Source organism: Penaeus chinensis, chromosome 21 (assembly GCF_019202785.1).
Source record: "Penaeus chinensis breed Huanghai No. 1 chromosome 21, ASM1920278v2, whole genome shotgun sequence".
Taxonomy (NCBI): domain Eukaryota; kingdom Metazoa; phylum Arthropoda; class Malacostraca; order Decapoda; family Penaeidae; genus Penaeus; species Penaeus chinensis.
The window spans coordinates 15478778-15486277 of record NC_061839.1 but is presented as its reverse complement, the minus strand read 5'-3'; positions in this window follow the sequence as shown (position 1 = coordinate 15486277).

Sequence of the window (7500 nt, the reverse complement as noted above, 5' to 3'; positions counted from 1 at the left end):
TCCCAGCATCAACTTCTCCATCTCTCTCTTAGCTCTTATTAGTTTCCTCTCCAGTAATTTGGTAGTAGTCAATGTTTCTGATCCATAGGTCATAAATGGGAGGACGCATTGGTTAAAGACTTTTCTTTTTAAGCATAATAGCAAGGAGCCTCTTAGTATGCTACTTTGTCTGCCGAAGGCGCTTCAGCCTAGACTGATACACCGTTTAATTCCTCTTCAATAGATGTGTTTGTCTGTACGAGTTGTCCTAGCTATATATACTTGTCCACTACCTCTAGCGCTTCGCCTTGTATATGTATCTGTTCGAATTGAACTCTACTGTTGAACATGATCTTAGTTCATCCGAAGTCCGACTTTCACACTTTCTCTATTCAGATCGTTTAGTAGTTGCTGCATTTCATTTGCACATTCACTTCAACAGACCAATATCATCTGCAAATATTAGATTTGGATATTCGTCTATTTTGATACCCTTTCTGTTCCATTCTAGTTTCTTGAATATTTCCTCAAGGCAAGCTGTGCATAGTTTTGGTGAGATGCTATCGCCCTGTCTGTCACCTTTTTTATGTGGAGCTTGATGGTTGCTGTCCCATATTTGTATATATCTTCCAATATTTTACAATATACCTCCTCTATTCCCTGTCATCGAATAGCTTCTAGTACTGCTGCTATTTGTACAGAGTCAAATGCCTTTTCGTAATCGATGAATGCCATACACAGGACTTTCCTATATTCGTTTATTTTTGTCTTATTTGGGTGAGCGTGTAGATGTGGTCTGTTGTTGAGAATCCAGACTGTCAGAGACGCAAGTTGTGATGACTTTTGTGAACAGTTTGTAAGTAATTGAAAGTAGGCTTATGGGTCGGTAGTTTTTTAGATCCTTTCTATCCACTTCTTTATGTATCAAAATAATTGTTGCATTTTTCCAGGCTTTCGAACTTTTTTCCATTGAGAAGGCATTTGTTAAAAAAAAATAGCTAGTTTCGCTGTTGGAATTTCTCTTGCATCTATTATCTAATACCGTCTTCACCTGGTGTTTTCCTTCTCTTTATGCCTTTAAGCGTTCTTTTTATTTCTTCTGTTGTGAGGTTAGGTACGTCTCTAGTTACCACGTTCGCTTCTATCCGTGGATGTTCATTTGAGTCGTATAGATCCCTGTAAAAGTCTTCCACTACTCTTGTGATTTCATTCGTATCATATGTCTCTTCTCTGCCTGGTTTCTTTATTGCATACATTTGATTTCTCCCTATTCCGAGACTCCTTTTAGCTGTTTCCATGGTAGCACCTGTGATCACTGTTTCATTTATTAATTGAATATCAATTTCCGTAAATCTTCTCTCTTCTTATCATTTATAGGCTTTGTTTCTTCAGCTAATAGTATTTTGTTCCTGTTTGACAATACTTTCATGACCCTACAAGAGCTTGCTGGAGCTTTGCTTGGCGTTCTTACCGCCTACTTCAAGTGCAGCTTCCTTTATTATGTCATTGAACTGTTTGTTGATTTGGTCAATGTTGAGATCTTCGTCGCTGAGAAGTGAATATCTCTTTTGGAGGTTAAGGTTAAATTCTGTCGCTCTGGTCTTCAAGTTCGCTAAATTTGGCGGTTTTCGTATGATTTTGTTCCTTTCCCTTATGTATATATACTCATCTATCTATTCACTATACATACAGATACCTATCAATGATTCTAAAACATTAGTTAACTATCTCGATCTAAAAAGGACGGTCATCGCCTTGCAACTGCTTTCAATTTGACACCTTGTGCCTTTCAAGCTCCGGCTGGGATTCCGAAGGACTTATTTCCCCAGATGTCTTGCGTCAGAAGAGAAGGTGCGAAGGGAGCTCTTGCTGAACGTTTAATATTGGTGCGTGTTATAATAGATCTAGAATTCTAGATTGATCTAGTCGGAATTCATATTAGTTATTCATAAAACATGTATATATACACACATATATATGTAGTGTATGTATGTTTATGTGCGTGTGTGTGTTTGTGCGTGCGTGTGTGAGTACTTATGTATATGTTAATATATACGTATATATATATATATATATATATATATATATATATATATATATATGTTTGCATATGTTATATATGTATGTGTATGTATGTATCTGTGTGTATATATTTGTATATATGTATGTATGTATATGTATATGTATGTATGTATCTATATATGTATGTATAAATACACGTATATATGACTTTGTGTAAAATGAAAGACATTTTTTGTAAACGTCTTATTGGCTTTAGGCGGGTCAACCCGTAGACTTGTTCGGTTCGGGGCCGCCTACTCCCTGACATCGCGACAGCCTTGGAATCCGACGTAGTTCTCTGCCCTACGGTGTCTTCTGTCTGTTTTTTACAATGAAACATTGTTTATGTATTTTTGCTAATGTTTCCTATTGCTCTATTTTCAGTGATTGACACACACACACACACACACACACACACACACACACACACACACACACACACACACACACACACACACACACACACACACACGGATCTCTTCTTTCACTTTTCCTAGTTTTCTACTGTATTTTTCTCTCTTTTATATACCCACTGTTTCATGCATCTTATCGTTCTTTCAATATTCTGCATTTCATGTTGATTTTATGCTTTGGGAAAATACATCTTACTCCTTTACTCTTTTAATTCTGTTGACTTATGGGTAAAACCTCACTGTTTACGAAGAGGAAGGGATGGGCTTGTACCTTTGGATAATTGGACAATTTCCTGGCTGATCGGTGTCTCCCTCGTTAGTACGGGATTTCTCTTCTTATCAAGTAAGTGCGTGGTGTATGTATATAATGGTTTGGATGTTGTACTAAATGGTTTGATATGGATGCTTTCACCTTTGTTTCGCTTTTCAGTCTGTTTGTCTTTTTAAAGTGAGGGATCAATTTAAGTTCAGCCGTTCCGTTTCAGTATAACATCATGAGATTAATAACTTTCAGTATTAGCTACAATAATAATAGCTGTAACTTTACGGATCAATCATAGCGCGGCATCTCTTTCTGAATGATTGCTACGCGACTGACGCTGTTATCCCTTTATTTAATCACCAATCTCTTCTCATTCTCTCTGTTTGTTTGTCTGTCTATCTGTCTCTGCAATTCTGCTAAAATAAAGACAGATAAAGGGAGAACATGGGTCACTAACGATAAGCACTCGCATATATTTACATAACTGCTGAAGGAAATGCCCCAAGTACAGAGGCAGCCAGACACCTCCCCCGGCAACGTGAGTCCTATTGGTAACACTGCGCAAACATTTGGAATCCAAGCAAGAAGGCTGTGGCTTACGAAAAGACATTCTGCACTATGCAAATCTGGAATAGAAGGTATTGCGGAGGAAGTCTGAGCTATTGCAGTGACATGTTGCATCACTCCCTGAAAGGTTAGAGGAAGTAATTGCCAATAACGGGGGCCGAACCCGCTATATATCTCTGCAGAGTTCATAATGAAACTTTTTTTTAAATTCTTTTAGTTATAGCCTTGGTAAAGTTATACCTACAGGTTGTAAGCGAGTATACCCCCGAATTCAGAGGCTCCCTGCCTTTTTCATTCTGTCCCCCGTCCACTATGTAATAATCTCAATGGCCCTGTTCAGTGTCTGTCATCTTTTCAGATTCAGTTATTACTTGTTATGAATAATGATTTCAATAGCTAGAAGGACGAGAACACTTTATGGAAAGGTTCCAATTTATTGATGTGTGAGAGATAATTATGTGTACGTACTATATGTGAGATTAAATTCATTTTAATTCGACAACATAATTTTCGTATTGCTCCATGGCCCCAAGGATGGGAACCCCTTCTGTAACTAAACACAATATATTTCTTATACACCAGAAATGTTGATCTTGTCACCTTGCGCAAAGAACAATAAATCTTAGTAATATAACAACAACTTAATTTTAACTGAAACACTATTTCGTATGGACTTCACTAGCTCACCAAAGCACAACGCTTAATTGTATATCCCTTTAACATGCCTCTAATACCGTCCTATGGAGTTAGTTAGCCCTAACGCGGTCTCCCTAGACACCCTCTCCCTTTATTAGGCTATTAGTTTGGCGAATCGATTAGTGTTGGCATTTCCCTGCGCATTTAAACCAATACATGCCTCGCCTGCCGCTGAAAACACACGGAGTTGCGGCGAACATGAGCATAGTGCCGATGAGTCAGCGAAACGTTATAATAACAATGATGATATTTAATAACCGTGGTAGGTTATTAATTGACAGTAGATATAATGATAATGATAATAATGATAATAATAATGATAGTGATTATGATAATGATAATGATAGTGATTATGATAGTGATAATGGCAGTGACAATAATAACGATAATAATGATGGTTATGCTAATAAAGATGATAATTGTAATAATAATAATGTGATGATAATAATGATATTAATAATAGTAATATGATAATAATGATAATAGTGATAATAATGTTAATAATAATAATAGTAATAATGTAAAGATGATAATAATAATAAGAAGAAGAAGAATGGTAACAGTAATAACAACAGTCATTGTTTTAACAATGAAGACGATGGCGATGATAATAATGATTATTATTATTATCTTTATTATTATTAATAGTACTAATACTGTTATTACACTACTATTATTGCTATTACTATAATTATTATCATCATTATCATTGTTATTATCATTATTATTATTATTATTACTATTATCATTATTATTATTATTATTATTATTATTATTATTATTATTATTATCATTATTATTAGTATCATCATCATCATCATTATTATAATTTTTGCTGTTTTTATTATCATGATCTTTATTATCATCATTATTATCATTATTACTGTTATCATTATTATTACTATAATGAGAATAATAATGATAATCATAATTATGATAATAATGATAATAGTAATGGTAATGATAATAATGATAGTGATGATGATAATAATAACAATGATAATAATTGTTCCTTATTGTATCCTTACTACTATTAATGTTATTGTTATTGATTATTGTTGTTGTTGTTGTTATAACTATTATCATTGTACTAATAATAATGACGAATATGATGATGATAATAATAATCAAATAATAATAATAATAATAATAACAATAATAATAATGATAATGATAATAATATAATAACAATAATAATAATGATAATAATAACAACAATAATAATAATGGTAATGGTAATATTGATAATAATAATAACGCTAATAAAAAAAGCACTGATAATGATAATAATCATAATAATAATAATAATAGTTATAATAACAATAATAATTATTCAATGATGATTATATTAATGGTAATAATGATAATAACAATAATGATAATAAAAAAAATAAGAGGAACGATAATCATAATCATAATAATAATCATAATAATGTTGATAATAATAATAATAACAATCATAATAAAGTATAATAATTATTATAGCAACAATATTGATAATAAATAATAATAATAATAACAATGATACTAATAAAATTTAAATGAAAAAGGAATTGAGGAATTGTTTGAAGCAATTCAGTAACATCACAATTACTAATGACATATTGTCAACATGAATACTCTGGACTGAACAATAGCAAACAAATGGCGTGTATGTATATACATACACATATACACGTACACACACATACACACACACACACACACATATACATATATATATGTGTGTGTGTGTGTGTGTGTGTGTAAATCATATATATATGTGTGTGTGTGTGTGTGTGTGTGTATGTGTGTGTGTGTGTGTGTGTTTGTGTGTGTGTGTGTTGTATATATACATATACTTATATATATATATATATATATATATATATATATATAGATAATGATTATAATAATGATAATAATAATAATAATAATAATAATAATAATAATAATAATAAGCTTTCATTAACGTCCAGGTGGTCTTTTAAAGCCACAGATAATCTGAAAACAAATCTGATAGTTGGGGTAGTTTGGTGAGAAATGGTGCTACCAGTATCTGTAATCAAAATTAGGAAACAGTCCATGCCATTATAGGAGTCTATTTATAAATACAGTAATTTAGCCAGAAACAGTTCACAGCCAATTTTCGCTATTGATGAAACAATAGAGGATGTATCAGATATCTGGAGTGAAACGCACTCAGCCAAGTTTGATTATTAGAAAATAGATTAAAACAAGATAAAAAGTGTAATTATGGAGGCACACTGCAGTGAGCGTTTTCGTAGGAAGAACACGGGCTCTTAGTCTGTTCTTTCCGGTGAGGACTAAGAAAAGGCTGGGATGGAACCACGAATTAAGCAAAATAATAGATGAACACACATGCACACACATAATTACACATACACATACTTTCACACACACATATGCACGCAGACACACACACTATACACACACACACACACACACACACACACACACACACACACACATACACACACACACACATCTATCTATATATACATATATGTGTGTGTGTGTGTGTTTGTGTGTGTGTGTGGGGGGGGGGGGGGCACATGGAATCTAATGTAGAGATCAACACTTACCTGCATATTGAAGTAAATGTACGTAGATTTGGTGCTCAGAAAATGTAAAAGAAATATACGAAAGGAAATGTAAGGAAAAGCTATTATGTGCAAGAACAGACAAAAATTATGCTGAGACCGGTAAATACGTTGCAATTGAAATTTCTTTGTACACACACGGTATAATGCAACATGATATATCATTAACGACAAAAGAAAAGAAAAAAAACACTAAGTCAACGCATTAGGCGATTGTCTGATGTTTGCTAAAAGGATATCGAATTTAGGAGACAAACAATAACGGTAGCCTAAACCGATACATTTATTTAGTAAGCATTAGACACAATAATTTGCACTATTGTGCTATTGCGCTGTGTAATGGACTGTACTGTAATTCGGAGTACTGTATTTGTCATTTTTTTTCTCTCTCTTTCCTTTAATTTGTTTTCTTCTTCTTCTTTTCTTGTTCTTTTCTTGTTACCTCGAAATACTTCTTGTTCTTTTTCTATTCTTCTAAGCATGGTTGTAATGATAAAATGTTATCTCGACGTAATATCCACAGAAGAATAGGCTTTTATTCTCTCTCTCCGTTTATTTATCTATCTTTTTTTTTATTATTACATGTAAACAAACTGTATCGACAGATAAGTGACGTTCATACAAAGAAATTCGAATTACATTGGTACTTCGATCAAGACAACACAATATTCACTGATGATCAACTCAAACCTTGATGAATACTCACTCAAGCGGATCTCTTTATACAGTTACAGTAATTTGTTTACGATTCGGAAACTTGGCCATGAAAGGGCGAAAATAAATATTTCAAATCTATATTTCTTGTGTTGTTAACATGCTTTTATATTAATGCCAGTCATTTAGATGTAATAGTAGTTATGGGGATGGTATGGGAAAGAGGCCCATTTTTCTCATACAATACGTAATTTAGTAATGCCAA